The sequence below is a fragment of the Dermochelys coriacea genome, chromosome 7 (assembly GCF_009764565.3).
Source record: "Dermochelys coriacea isolate rDerCor1 chromosome 7, rDerCor1.pri.v4, whole genome shotgun sequence".
Classification (NCBI taxonomy): Eukaryota; Metazoa; Chordata; order Testudines; family Dermochelyidae; genus Dermochelys; species Dermochelys coriacea.
This window is the reverse complement of record NC_050074.1, coordinates 36689035-36705584: the sequence shown is the minus strand read 5'-3', so window position 1 is coordinate 36705584 and position 16550 is coordinate 36689035. Positions and strand designations below refer to the sequence as shown.

Below are 16550 nucleotides of genomic sequence, written 5' to 3'. Positions count from 1 at the left end.
TAGGCATCTTGCTTGCTCTTCAGTCAGACATTGTATGCTGTTAAAATGTTCTTAAGGCAGATGGCAGCTAAACAAAGTTCTTTTATACAGAAAATTACAGATAAGCTATTAATTAAACACGATCTTTTACTCTCTGATGTTCTTCCCAGTGACTTGCCATCAATTGTACTAATAGCGGTGGCACAGAGTGAGAAATACTGTTGCTACTGAACACATTTTTTTCATTACACCAGTGCAGATTGTGCACAAACTTGATGCTGTACTTCCTCTGTACAAACAGGACCAACACTGCCTCTTCCCCAGAGCAATGACCTGAATTTAGAGACCTGATGGGTCACTCAACCTTCTTACAATTTGTTCAGTGTCTACCATGTCTCCAAACGACAACCCTCACCTCATTTTTAGAGCTAGATGCTCAGTTCTCACATAATGACAATAGCCAAGCTGGCTCCTTCGGTTGATGAATCACTATAATAGCCGTCTGTTCATATTATTAAGTTAAATATATATAAGGACAGTCTAATGAGGGCAGCTCATCAGCTGTCATCCAGTGATAAGTTCAAGACTGTTCCACAGCCTGGAAATATTACAGCAGGCTAAGAGAGTGAGAAGGTCGTTAACCAAATTCTCCTTATAACAGCAATACCTGTTAAGTTCAACAGGCAATAGAGATGCTTGAGGCCAGGTAGCTGCTGCTAAATTTCATAATTTTTGGAAATGAAAAATTGTTGAAGCAGGAATCTCTCTCAAAAGAGGATGTTCTTGATCAGTTTCTGATTAGCACAGCGCAGAGTGTTATGGGTTGCAGGATAGTCCATGTGGGAATACTATCTGCTAGTTACTATGAATCAGGTAAGTTTAAAGATGGGGGTTTATTTATCTGACATAGTTCTTGTCAATTCTTTCCTGTACCTTCATGCTAGGCTAAGCATTAAGGTTAGGATCTTGTTTTACAGATACATTGTATGTTTCATAATTTTATTTCCTGTTAATGTTAACAAAATAAAAAGACATTTTATGGTTATTTATAAAACTTTGATGACTTTAGGAGAGATACACATGTGTAAAGACATACCACTGAAGTGATGCTACCTCACACATCAAACATAGGGTTAACCACAGACTCTGATCCTGCATTGCAGTCCATGCTGGCAGACTGCCGAGGCCCAAGAGTTGGAGCCTGCAACTCCTATACATGCAAGCAATCTGACAGACTTCAGTTCTGCAAGTCATGCAAGTTGCATGACTTTCACACGAAGTAAGACTGACTAAAATGGATAGGGAATGATTGTAAATATATTGAATATGGCCTATAAGTACATATATATTATACTCTAAAAATAATCAGTGTTCCATCCAATAAAGCCTTTTCATTCAGATACTACATTACTCTACATTATAATGAATCGACACCAAAGGGAAAGTAAAATTAAATATTTTCTTTCTTTAATCTCTCTTTCTTGGAGATTCTAATATCACAAATTAGTTTAGTATCTGGTATTTTTGTGGCTACACCAACATTTTCTATCATTTGCCCTTAACTGATACCCATTTATTATGAAGGAGCGGAATAAAATGGAAGTTTTATAGCAGGAAAATGAAGGAGTAGAAGCATAGGTTCTATTTCTGATTAATTACATGTTGATACCAAAGCAAAAAAATGTATGAAAAACCATCTCAAGTTGTTTCCAAAAAGGTTTGTGATAATCTGGTGGTAAAGATGGAATGAACATGAAGAATCAATGGTAGTCTCGTATATAAAAGAATGCACCTGGTGTGGTAGTCACTTCAAGCCAAGAGTGAATTGAATTGGCTGGGTAACTCCCTGCTGTAGTGGTCCCGTAGATTAACCAATCATGATAGTTATCTGTCACTTTTTTACAAGTACTAAAACAATTTTTAAAACAGTCCAACAAATAATGCAGGCTGCAATGCCAAGTTAGCAAGTAAAAGCAACATGATTAAGCAATGAGATGCTTTATCTGGATTTCACTAAATCTAATGCTGTCAGAAGACTCTCAACTGCTGTATGTGTACTTGACTCAACAGGAACATTGGTTCATTCTCTTACCTACTGCTTAAATTAGATTTTTCTACAGCTGGCCTGAGGAGTTAGGATCCCAAGTGCGCCAGCTAGCTCAAAGATCACTAACTTTGCCTTCAGGGTGGTCTCTATGTGTGATGGAAGCCTTCCTGGTTTATTTATCAGTGATTCTTCAGTGTGTTATCATAGATACCAACTGGATATGGAATACAGATTTTACAAGATTCTAGCTACCAATATTTGAAGCTACTAATTGTACAATGTTTGTTTGCAATATGGTGTCCAGAGAGACCACTCATGCACATGTCAAAACAGAACATAGGCATACCATCACCCCCCAATTCAGAAAAACTTAAATTGTTCAAATTATCTGTGTCTGTCTGACTTTTTTTAAAGCACACTACTTTTGTACCACTTAGTTGCTTACATGGCCTTTTTTGTTTGGCTTGAGTGTTTGGTTTTACCCAGGAAAAAAAAACAGCTAGAAAAACTGACCTGTCCCCAATTCAGCAAAACATTTGGAGCTAGATCCCCAAAAGGACTTAGGAACCTAACTGCTACTGAGAGCGCCCAAGTCCAGTGTTTAGGTACCACTGAGATTCTGCTCAACTGCCACCTAAGCCAATAGGCACATAAAATCCCTGGGGACCTGAGTTTCTACCATTAAAGTCTCCTAGGTGCCTAAGTTTCTCCTAGCAAGCACATGCACAACTGCCTTAGTCTAGAGGCCCAGGGGCCACTCTCACTCCTAAATCCCAGGAGGATCCTCAACTAGTTTTGTCCTGTCTATCTTGCCTGCAAAGCTTGATCTGGTATCCGTGCTCTGAGCGCACCTAAACTCACACAAAACGGCCAGAAGTGGGAGGAGGAGGTGGCCTCCTTTATAACCTTTAGCCCAGTGCTGAGGGCACATATCTGGGATATTGGAGACCTAAGTTCACTTCCCCCACTCTGCCTGAGCTGGAGATGGGGTTTGAACTTGAGTATCGCATCTCTCAGATGAACGCCTTACCCAGTGGACCATAAAGTCATTCTCACTCTTTTATATTTAATTATTTGTACACAGTGGAACAGTTTCTAAAGGAGAGATTGAGAGAGGTTCACTCCAGAATATCCCATAGTTTAGTGCCATTGCAATGCCTAAGTATCTTTGTATCTAAGCACCCAAAACTAGCCTTTGCTGATTCACTGAAGTCAATGGGACTACTCACATGTTTCATGTTAATCATGTGCTTCAGTGCTTACTGAATCAAGGCCAATGCAAGTTTATTCCTGAAGTGCATTGCCCATGTACCATGCCAATTTTCTCCCTTGACATTACTGTGGATTTGGTGTAATGAATGAAGTTAGGATAATCTGTGCATCATTGCATCTCAACCAAGTAACCACAATGCTATTTCAATTCAAATATTTTAAAATACATTTTCAATAACAGTTAAAGAAAGATATCACTATCAAGCAATCTATGTCCAAAGCTTCTCTTTTCCCTTTCATATACAAAATATAGGCAGTTTGACAGAATTTGGAGAAATTTCTTGGTAGTTTTCCTTAACATTTCAACTGTTCTGACTCATGCATAACATAGGCCCTAGAATTACTATTTATATGACACCATTGTCTAAAGTGTGCTGGGAAAGGTACAGATGTAACGCTGACAGACCCCAGTCATTGGTGGCCAGGATTAAATCTGGGACCTCTGGAGCATAAAGCATGAGCCTCTACTGCATGAGCTAAAAGACTTAACCAAGACTGTAGCTGGCTCATCAATCTCTAGCTGGTCTGGCTGCCACTAGAGGGGGACAGAGTGCCTCATCATGCAGGCATGGGTCAGACAGGCATAAAAAATGACAAAGACACTGTCCTAATCCGTTTACAATCTAAAAGTAACAATACGAGTGAAATCCTGATTCCATTTAAGTCTATGGAAAAGCTCCCATTGACTTCAATGGGGCCAACATTTCACACAATGGGTCTAATTCTACAGACTCCTTACAATGTAAATTATTGCTTTGTGCGGCATCATTTATTATTAACAATGTCTTGGTCTGATGCGGAATGGTTGAATATGACTGCGGTGGGGCAGCTGCCCTATACAGGCAGAAAAAGGGTTAAAGTAGCCTTGGGGAGGCTGCGCAGAACCCAGACAATTAGAAGAGGGCTTCTTGAGCCAGTCAATAGGGATAAGGCTTAGTGAAGCAGCCAATCAGGGCCAGGCTGGCCCATAAAAGAAGGGCTGCTGAGCAGAACAGAAGCTGTCTCTCCCTGGAGGCCAAGGAAGGAAGACTGGCTACCCTGTAGGAGGGTTGAGAGAGACAGCACCACAGACAAAGCAGTACTGGGCAGGGTCAGGGGAGCAAGAGGGAGCTCCAGACTGCAGCCGTGATACAAGGGCTGAGAAGGTGCTAGGGCTGCGAGGAAGTGGCCCAGGGAAACAGATGGTGGAGTACGAGGAGGGGTAGTAGATGGCTGTTGGCTATACGGTCCCTGGGCTGGGACCCAGCGGGTAGGCCTGGCCCAGGGTCCCCACCCCTTTTGCCCCCCCCCACTTGCCACCAAGGGTTGTGGCCACTGCATGGACTGCAGTTTGCCACTAAGGCAAGTGGCTAAACCAGAAACTGCAGTTTGCCACCAAGGTAAGTGGCTGGACTGAGGACTGTTGGGTCCCCTGGAAGGAGGGAGAGAACCAAGTGGGGCACAGCTGGAGGGCTGTATCCAGAAGAGGACACCATGGTCTGGGGAGCGACATGGATCCTAGAGGTGGAGGCAAGATGACGACAGGCGAGATACCACTAGACGAGGGCACTCTAGCAAAACGAGAGCTAATTCCCATGATGGCCAGCAGGAGGCACTGCGGTAGTGAGTCCCGCCCCATTACAATGACCATTTACATCATTGATATTGCCATGGTTGAACAACTGCAACAAATCTCATACAAAAAATTATAGACAGCCCCCCAACCTGAAGCAAATACTCATCAGCACCTACATACCACACAACAGAAACAGTAACCCAGGAACCAATCCCTGCAACAAACCCCGTTGCCAGCTCTGTCCGCATGTCTATTCAGGGGACACCATCATAGGACCCAACCACATCAGCCACACCATCAAGGGCTTGTTCACCTGCACATCTACCAATGTGATATATGCCATCATGTGCCAGCAGTGCCCCTCTGCCATGTACATTGGTCAAACAGGTCAGTCACTACACAAAAGAATAAATGGACACAAATCAGACATCAAGAATTCTAACATTCAAAAACCAGTAGGAGAGCACTTTCATTTATGGTGGTGTAAATCAGGAGAAATTCTATGGATTTCGATAAAGTTACATAGATACTATAGTGATGGGTATCTGTACAAACCTCTCAAAGAAAGATTTATGATGGTGACGCTGAGATCAGAATCTGCCCCTTAGTTTCCATGATGTCCCAATTTTGAGTTTTCTTTTGAAAATTTTACCTTTTAAAAGTTAAAAGTATGGTCTGGGAAATACTTTACTACTCATTATAGTTTTCATTGCCCGAAAGATTAGTTTGCAATTTCAAGTGCTAATTAATAATTCTGCACATTAAGCAAGTTCTCTAAACACTGTGCTCTGGAGATGAATATTTCCACTACATCAGAGAAATAATTATGGACTACAAGCACAATTTGTTCAAGACAATGTCCTGTATTCTTGTTCTGTCTAAACATATTTTGTAAATGTCAACATCCTTATAAATAATAAAATAGAGGGTGTCAGTGGAATACCCCAGTGCAGGGGTGGTTTAAAATCACAACTTGTCAGTTTGACAAATTACACTAGTCCCTCTGATTCACAGAATGTCATTACTATATTATAAAACAAATAGCTGACCATTTTACTCACATGCTATTAGCCCCCTGGGGTGAGTACTGTGACCTATTACATACTTGAAAATTATTAACATTATATTCTGACTGTTTACATTGGCAGATGAAATCCCATAAATTATTAGTTTTATTAACCACTTTTCCTGCTCTATTCCTGCTGTTTTACTGCTACTGGAAATGACTTAAGGTTTAATGCACCTGTTGCTAAAACATCACAGGAGAAATAACAGCAGTTAACTCTTTCAGGTCAAGGGCTATGAACTTAGAAAGGGAAGCAATTAATTTCCATGTCCTAAGTACTATAATTGATAGGATTACTCAACTGGCTTTGTGCAGGACATGTAAAGCATATCCTAAGACATTGAGAGGACAGAGTACTGATTTCATAATTATATTATATAAAACCTTACACTAGCCACACATTAGAATCTAAATTTTCAAAAATAGCTACTGATTTTAGGTGTCCAACTTGAGACACTTTGAAAGGGCCTGAATTTCAGAGGACAAGTACTCAGCACTACCTAAAAACCAAGTATTGGAAGGGGTAACAAACTGGTCATCCACAAACTGAGGCAGCCGATATCACTAGTCATTTTTAGAAAATTTTGGCCTAAAATTTCATGACACAAAATGAACTATTTCACGGACCATTACTAAATGTATTACAATATAGATTCATAGATTCATAGATACTAAGGTCAGAAGGGACCATTCTGATCATCTAGTCCGACCTCCTGCACAGCACAGGCCACAGAATCTCACCCACCCACTCCTATGAAAAACCTCACCCATGTCTGAGCTATTGAAGTCCTTAAATCATGGTTCAAAGACTTCAAGGAGCAGAGAAGCCTCCCTCGAGTCAACTATGCCCCATGCTACAGAGGAAGGCGAAAAACCTCCAGGGCCTCTCCAGTCTGCCCTGGAGGAAAATTCCTTCCCGACCCCAAATATGGCAATCAGCTAAACCCTGAGCATATGGGCAAGATTCACCAGCCAGATACCCAGGAAAGAATTTTCTATAGTAACTCAGATCCCATCCATCTAATATCCCATCTCAGGGGATTTGGCCTATTTACCCTGAATATTTAAAGATCAATTACTTACCAAAATCCCATTATCCCATCATACCATCTCCTCCATAAACTTATCAAGTAGAATCTTAAAACCAGATAGATCTTTTGCCCCCACTGCTTCCCTTGGATATATGTATAACTATACTACATCTACTCTCTTCTCACAGTAGCCATAAAAAAGTAATGGTTGCAATGAAGAATAAAGGATAAAATATCACATAACATTATTTTAATGTCTTCCTGAGAATGAATGCAACTGCTCTGCAAAATATTAACTCACTACTATTGCAGTGACAGAGGATCATGACTCCAGAGTTGTGGCACAGTACACTATGCATATCACTCTGGTTGCTGTGGTATGAAATCTGGGTATTATTGTTCACAGTGACTTATCTTTCCATCGACATAGTGATTCTACTATTAAAAGTGTATATTCCGCTATTTGTTAAACAACTCAGGCCTTAATTCAGCGAATCACTTGGGCACATACTTAAACTTAAGCATGTGCTTAAGTACTTTCCTGAATTGGGAATTCAAACAACTATACATGTGTTTAACTACCAGAGCAGTCAAAACACAAGTCCATGCACCGAGTCTTTCTTGGATAGATACAGCTTGCCAGGAGCTTGCCTTTCCAAGCCACCATCACTTAACAATATTTCAGCTCATCTGGATCTTTTGCAGTTCTGTTTCTCACAAACAACACATGTAAGCGCCTTCATGGAATAGATTTTACTTTAATAAATCAATTTAAAGTCTCCTGCCTGGCAATCAAACCCCTTCATTATGTTGTTTTATTTACTTGAACACACACACACACACACACTCTGGAATCTCCATTCTGTCACTGTTTTGTTCCGTATTACTCCATGTGCAAACTACTGTATGAGCTTTCTCCTATTATGATGGCTTTTTGCAAAATTATTATTATTTTTTTTTGAAAACCTCACTGTTGGTTCACTGCCATATTTTAAGGCAAGGATTTAAAATGTTTTATTTTTCTAGGTATTACATTTCCTATTTTTGTATTGTTTTATATGTATTCCTCGATGGCACTGGAGCATGCCAAGAAGAGCAGCCAACTGACATGCCAGCCTGTGCACCACACTGCAGCATAACATCGTTTCCAGGCTCAAGGGGATTCGACCCTTGACAGCTAGCATATACTGTATGCTGCCATCACCCGTACAGGCAGCAAGATGGGAGGTGCACATTTCTTTCTGCTCTGGGGTCTGATGTGCTTGCTCAAAACACCTGCTTTATCTGAATGTGTGTTTCAGGATTTAGTCCCAGAGGAGTTTGCTGTGAGGAGTCCTACCCTGGCTATCAGGATTCCTGCAACACAGGTAGCATCTCCATCCCTACCCCTCATTTGGGCAAGTCAGGAGTTTTACAAGTCACGCATGCTTAAGTTTATTGACTGGATCACTTACAGTGTGTTATGTACTTCTAGTCCAGTGTTTGTTGTGATCTAGACTGATATCTGTTGAAGAGCAAGAAGAGGTCTGGAGTTTGCAAAGGATCAGTCTGCACAAAACCTCTCACTGCATTGTAGGGGACCTGCTGTTAACAGTGTCTATATTGTTTCTGCCTCCTTGTCCCACAATTTGATGATATCCTAACTGTAAAGCAACGTGTGTATTTTAAAGGAGCTGTTCTTTCCAAGTCATACCCAGAGTCTAAAAGGGATTTAATAGCAACATTTCAAAACTAAAATTCCTGGAGATCCTAATATTGTACTATTGTAATCCACCAGCCACAGTCTAACAATTAGAAATTTGGCTTCTACGTTCCAATTTAATGCAGCTTTATAGGCAGCAATTTGTGTTGATGAAGGGTATTGTGTTACACATGTTGTGTGCAAATGCATCGCCTGCTGTTATTTTTGTAGCCATATGTAAGCGAATTATACCCCATGTATGATTATATTCAGAACAAACTCCACCAGATTTCTTATGAGCTGTTCTAAAGTCACCTATGGTCAATTTACTAGGGCTATGTTGATACTTAAATTAACTGCAGAATGTTCTCCACTGATAATTGAAAAAGGTTCCATCTTAAATATTCAGAAATACAATGAAAGAATACTTTACTAGGAAGAAAACTTTAGCAATCATCTAGTCTAACTATTCATCATTTCATCATAGTCGTGATATATATAAAAAACACTAAATAGCAATGTCATGCTTCGTGTTCCTTAGCCCAGACCATCACTTGAAAATCAATTCATATGTAATTGCCAGAACTTTCATGTTCTGTGGCAGAGAAACGGAAGCTTCCAGTAACTAATATTTTAAAAGAAAAATGCAGTAACAATAGGCAGCATTTACACAGGCTAGTTCAGTGGGCTCTTCAATCCATCAGCAATAGTTTGACCATTAGAAAGTTAGCTTCTATGGTTATACATTTCCAAAGAAAGATTATTTTTAAAAAATAATTCACTAAATTATACGGCACTGTATACTGGATCCCATGTAATTACTGTGGTCCTGATCCTGAGCGCACCTGCATTTCCCAGTGAGGTCAGTGGGAGTTGAAGGCGTTCAGCACCTCTCAGGATCTAGCCCTATGTGACCGGTGCTTTCATTAAAACATATTTCAGCTACCAGGAACTTTGCTAAGACAAAACTGTTACATTTCCGACTTACTAGAATCTTCTCAGCAAAATCATTTGAATGCCATAAGAAAGGAGCCCTAAGCTGCTCCATGTTATAGGCCAGATTGTCAAAACAGCATTTAGGCATCACAACAGATGCCCTGATTTTCAAAAGAGCATTTTGAGAGCTGAGCTCTTTTGAAAATCAGAACATAAGCGTCAAAATGGGAACTGCCGTTTGCTGAGCATTTCTGCAATTATAGGCCCCAATTGTGGGTGCTGAGCCCTTGAAAACCTGGCCATGGAAAATCTGGTACTACAACCCCACATACAAACACTTACAAGTACTCATCCTCAGATTGATCCCAGCATATGTTGTACCACTTCTTAAGATACTTTATAGGAGGAACCACAGCAACTCTAATTTTTCCAGATTTTCTTATCCCTGAGGCAGTTGAGCAAATCAGCTTCCAAAGACCAGAGACTGAAAATGAGAGCCAGCACCTGAATCCCCCATAAACTGCTGGTGAGTACTTCCTCGAGAGTCATAATCCCCAAACTGAGAACAACTGCTTTAAAACATACACTAAACATCCAAAAACAAGGGTTGTCCTTTTAGCCTTCTATCCCAATCTTATGGATCCTTTTAAGCCAAGGTTCTAGGCAGACAGGTCTCAACTGTGGGTCTCGAGGTTTTATTTTGACAATGTGGATCATGGTGCATGTTTCCTATTTTAATCATCCTGTTTTTATTTCCTAGACTGAAAAGAATACTATTTGTTCAAGAGGCTGCACTGTGACTGAATTACCCCTTTTTAAAGTGCAGCTCTTTACTTCAGCTTGCAAATGACACAAAGAACACTACTCTAGCCACAAACCACTCTGGAAGACCCAAAATTATGCTTAAATGAGAGAACCAATATAGGTGAAAGCCTTTAAAAAGAGTATGTTTTGGAGCTGGAACAGAACAGACCTGAACTAGAGATCAAAATGGCAGGAACATTCTGAGACTGAAATGTTTCAGATATGCAAACTAGAAACTGCAGAAGAAGGAATATTTGGAATACAGCCTGGAAACAGTTATTGAAAAGGACTCAGTACAGTATTTTGGCCTAAGCTGTTGGTCTGTGCCTCATGACATCAGGGCACAGCTGCTGTCCTCACTAACAAACTAATATATGTCTAATGAATTACCCTGTAACAGGCATTTGAAAAGTGATAACATTTCTTCAGAATTAGGATTTTGGTTTTAATTGCTGATTGTTTTGAATTTAAATACATTTATTATCTTGTTAATTATGCAGAATAAACACAAATGATTTTCTTCCTCAAGCGGATATGCTCCCTCATCCTCTGAATGGAAAAGAGGAATTTAATATCTGCATACTCCACTGTGTAGAATTTCTGCTGCATGCCCCTCTGTGTTGCGCAGGCTGCAATGGAGCAGAATAGTTAAGGGCCTTGTCTACATTGCCAGGGTAAGTCAGCCTAAAGTATGCTACTCCAGCTATATGAATAACATAGCTCGAGTCAATATATCTTAGGTTGACTTACTGTCGTGTCTACACTGCGCTGCTTACTCCTCTTATTCTGGTCGAGTACTGGAGTCAAGTGGAGAGTGCTCTGTGATCGATTTAGTAGGTCTTCACTAGCCCTGCTAAATTGACTCCCGCTGTGTTGATCCCTGGTAATTGTAGACGTGGCCTAAGAAGCACGGACTGAGGAATAAGAGTTGGCTGAGAAGTTGTGGCTAAAGCATGGTCAAAGGCTGCAGATCTCCTGGGCTCCATAAGCAGCATCCTTGTTACCAAAAAGTGTTTTACTACACAATCTCAAACTAATGGACAACATGACATACTATTTGACAGATACAAAAAAAGAAACAAATGTATTTTTATGACCACAGATGTTGTTATATTGCACTGTGTTATAGAGTGCTGTGTATATATTAATATTTGGAAATGGTCTGGATGATCAGCTTCTATTTTCATAGACTTTAAAGGCCAAAGGGAATGCTATGAACAACTAATCTGACCTCTGGCATGACACAGGCCATAGGTCATGCACCCAGTGATTACTGTATCTAGTGGATGAACCAGAGCATCTCTTTTTGAAGGACATTTAATCCTGATTTAAAAATGTCCAGTCATGGTGTATTTACTGCCCCTTTTGTTAATTATCCTCATTGTTAAAAATGTGCATCTTATTTTCAGCTTAAACGTGGCTGATTTCAACTTCCAGCCATTGGATCGTCTTATAAAGCATCATGTATATTCTTTTCCTCCATACAAATTTATAAACTAGATATAATTGGGATTTCTTATTATTAATTTGATCAATTATTTTCCAACATTTTGTCCTTAACTGGTTTAGTAAAAATTCAGCGAGATATAAACATTTTCAGACAATTTAAAATTGAAGATTTTCTCCATGCAATTACTCCAGCAACCAGACTAATAATAAATCTTGTGATTCCAGTTTATTAGACTTGATTTTACTTAATGCACCAGATAGAATATTTGCACCTGGAATGTTACCCAGATGCTCCAGGAATTCATTGAATTATATTAATATAAATAAATATAACTGAAGACAACTTACATCAGGAAATTTCATAGAGTTAAAGATTCCAAGGCCAAAAGGAATCATTGTGATCATATAGCCTGACCCCCTGGATAACACAAGCCATAGAACTTCCCCAAAATAATTCCTAGAGAAGATCTTTTAGAAAAACATCCCATCTTGATTTAAATATTGTCAGTGATGGCGAATCCACCACGACACTTGATAGATTGTTCCAATGGTTCCTTCCCCTCACTGTCAAAAATTTACTCTTTATTTCCAGTCTGTATTTGTCGAGCTTCAACGTCCAGCATTTGTGCAGATAAGTGTGTATATGCAGGCAAATACCATAAACCCTCTCTCTCTCCCCTCCCCCCCCATGAGTGATTGTGAATATAGAAAATTAGCTATACAGTAATCAATGGTATAAACATGAAATTTAAGTAACAAACTTAAATGCAGATTATAATGGACATCCACAACATGATTGTGATTACTAGACTTAAAGGGAAACTGAAATGGTGTCTAAGTAATTTTAAAATGTGGTTTAAGATTCTGAGTCACTGGGGGTAAACAAAAATTGCCCTCACCTTATTGGTGCTGGGGCCCCTGGCCGTGACCTGGTATTGTTTGGTTGTATATGGGGATGACAATGGCAGGATTTGGGGGAGAAGAACTCCGCAGAGCTGTACCCCTGCACAACAGGTGGCCCAGCTAGGAGGAGTTCCTTGCATACCAGTGAGCAGCAGGTATTTGGTTGGTTCCTTGTGTAGCCGTGAGCAGTAGGTATTTGGGGACTTGGCAGATGTGGACTAGGGGAGAGTGTGGCATTCCTTATATTTATTTGTAATTTTAAGGCTACCCATATGGTTTCTTAGAGGCAAATTCACCTCTAGCATGAAGAGTCAGCTCAACGCCCCACTGCATTAAAGACCTGCAGGAGTGGCGGGGTGTTGGCCAGGTGACCTATAGCTAGGAGATACCTGCAAATCCCCCATCTGCCACAGAACTGGTCTCCATGACAGTATGTCCAAGGCCAGCACAGATAGTCACTTGAAGGTGAGGTCACTTTGAAGGTCCTCAGGGCATGGCCAGGGCCGGCTCTAGGTTTTTTGCCACCCCAAGCTCCGAGAGCGCAACTGCCCAAGCAAAAAAATACTGTCCCTGGAATTGTGCCGCCCCAAACACGTGCTTGCTTTGCTGGTGCCGAGAGCCAATCCTGGGCATGGCCCAGGAATCTGCATTTGTGTGGACCCAGTGACCCATGCAATTGGTGCTGAGGCTGCTATCCCAGTCCATAACTTGTAGTAACAGCTAAAAGACTGAGACCTGTCCCCGGGATTGGGAAGGTGAATTTCACCTCTCTGGGTCCCATGCTCAATCAACATAGAGAATAAATACTCAGACAATAGCAGGCAGAGCAACTCTCAAACTCAGTGTTTGAAAATCTTAATCATGTTTTGCATTTATATATATTTTTAAAGCATTTTAGCTCATCTTTAAGGAAAGCCAGCAAGAAACCATAAGACGACCATGATGCGTTGGAGATTACACAAAGAGGTCTGGGGATTTTAGAATCATTAAAGAATTTTGAAAAAGCTATTCATCAATGCAGAGCTTAATGTGTATTTACGATTCATTTATACTCCAACTTAAGTCAGTAAGAGTTTTGCCAGTAACTTCAGTGGGAGCAGGCCCTATATAAAATTTCTGCCATAAAATGATTAAACAACAGGAATGGGAAATATTTGTGTATAGGCCTGATGTAAACTAAACAAGATAACTATAGAATGCAAGGAATTGCCAGGCATTGACTAATAGATCAACTTATTATCCAAGACAGTACAGCATGAAAATTCAATATAAAGAATAAAACATTGTATATAAAATAAATAGCATGCAATAAAGGTACAATCCACTTATCACAAATGACAAGGCATCCATAATATCCTCTCAGAAGACAAGTCATTACTGATCTTCTGAATAATCATACTAAAGAATGAATAAAATAGCTAGATCTTGCAAACACTTGCACACCTACTAGACTTCATACCGTGCTTGCAGGGTCAGGGCAAATGCAGGACATCCACCATTTTGAGGTATTTAGAACAAGACTTCGAAAATTATTTTGGGAAGCACATTTTAAAAAGTCCAATGCTTACAGCAATATTTAAGTTTGCCATTCCTCATTAAGCCCTTTTGGAGCTTAAATTATGACTCAGCTCTCAAATGCTACTAACACAGAACACAATTAATATATTTCAAATCATGTGCCACCATGCACTTAATTTTGTGACCAAGAATGTCCTATTTAAAATTCCTGGTGTTTTGTACAATTTTAGAATTAAAATAATATAATAGTTTGTCAAATAAAAAAATCTATGGTTTACTCACAAGCTGCTGCTGCTTCCTTGTTTAATTCATCCAAAAGATTTTTCTGTAGCCATCCAGTTCCCCCAAAGATATATTTTCTGTTGATATTATACCTTCAGTTTGACTAGGTACAATAGAATGCATTCTGCTCTGCCTTTATTCTTCTAAAGGGACATCTTTTTATCCAAGTAGTTGGCACCACATCATGCAATTACCTAACACATGATACTTTTTCCGGAGTGTTTTTCTTTTCTGTGCGGCTTTTAAACACACGCAGTCTTTATGGCTGAGCTCTGAATGGTAGAGAGTTATTGTTTCTCCACTGTTTGTGGCTTTAGCCATGTTTCTTAAAGGCTTTTTATATATGTCCTCTCAAATCAAAAGGAATCACTTGTGGAAATGCATTCTCCCAAGTGTATATGTACTTCAATTGGTTCCTCTTGAACCTTAGGTAGGCCCCAAATATGCAAAACTGTCAGTTGAAGGTTAGTATTTCAGTATTGTAGAAACCTGATTTCCCTAATTTATGAGCTTTCCTAAATGCCTCTGCAATATGCTCCTTACTGCCCTCAACCTCTTAAGGCGGGGTGGGCAAACTATGGCCCATGGGCCGGATTCGGCCCGTGAACTGTTTCAAGCCAGCCCGCCAGCCAACCAGCGGCTCGGCCCCGCTCCAGTGCTCCAAACGGGCTCTAGGTCGGGGGCCGCACCACACGGATAGGCCGTTCTGCCACTCCAGCTGGGGCACTGAGTCAGGGGTTGGACTACATGGCTTGGCCCTGCTCTGGCTGGGGTGCAGAGTTGGGACTGCACCACACGGCTCCCGGAAACCGCAGCATGGCCCCACTCCAGCTCCTACACACTCCAATGGGAGCTGCAGGTGCGATGCCTGCGGATCGGGCAGCGTGCAGAGCCGCTTGGCCACACCTCCACATAGGAGCCAGAGAAGGGATATGCCACTGCTTCTGGGAGCAGGTTGAGGTAAGTAAGTGCCACTCAGAGCCTGCACCCCCTGAGCCTCTCCTCACGCCTCAACCCCCAGCCCCAGCCCTGATCTCCCTCCCGCCCTCCGAACTTCTCAGTTGCAGCCCAGAGCATCCTCCTACACCACAAACTCCTCATCCCTGACCCCACCCCAGAGCCCACACCCTCTCCTTCACCCAAGCCTAATTTTGTGAGCATTCATGGCCCGCCATACAATTTCTATTCCCTGATATGGCCCTCGGGCCAAAAAGTTTGCCCACCCCTGTCCTAAGGTCTGTCCTAGAAATGCACTGACCTCTTTTCTGAAGCTTCAGCTTTAGAATGAATGTTATTTGTGCTGACACTCACTTTCTCTAATATACTTTCAAGCTGATCTAAAGAAGCCTCAAGATGTCACCACTGATTTTCACTGGCAAATCTTGGCTCTTAGCTAGATCTTAGGAAGTTTGTGAATCCCAGTCTGACACATGAGAGTAATACAGCCATCCCGACCTCATGTAGTCAAAGGAACTACTCCATTTTTTGTTTTAATACTACTGATCCCCTGCAGACAGTCACTATTTGTTTTATTATTTGGGGGAATATATATATACAATTTTCAAAGTTTCCAGGGCATGAAGTTTCTTTTGCAAAACCTTAATGAGCTCAAGTCCTTCTGCAGATAGAGACTTCAGAGCATAAAGATTTCAGTGCAGAAACCTGGACGCAGTCAAGTTATCTTGTCAAGAGGACTTCAGTGCATACAAAAAGACTTCCAAAGTGGGCCACTTGCCAGTCCCCTTAGCTGAAAAGAGAGGTTGTGGAACTGGCCAACGCTATTTCATGCAGGGAGACATCAGGCTGTTCAGACAGCTGTTCTCCGAGTGGCGGCAGCTCGGGGAGCTGGCCAGCTCCTCTAGTGCGATCCTTTGGGAAGTCAGATACCATCTAATTTGGCCTGTTAGTTTGAGGGTATTCACATCAGAGGTTTGCAAGCTCAGGGAAGCAATCACAGAAATCTAAAGGGGTAATAAAATAAAATAAGAAAGTTCCTCTATCTTTAATCTATTGCACTCTTTTCCTCC

The 16550-nt window shown here is 40.9% G+C and overlaps 1 protein-coding gene across 8 annotated transcripts in view; it reads right to left on the bottom strand.

Moving 5' to 3' along the window:
- Positions 1-16550, bottom strand: part of IQSEC1 (IQ motif and Sec7 domain ArfGEF 1) — a 711560-nt gene that overhangs the window by 292615 nt on the left and 402395 nt on the right. The window lies entirely within an intron of this gene.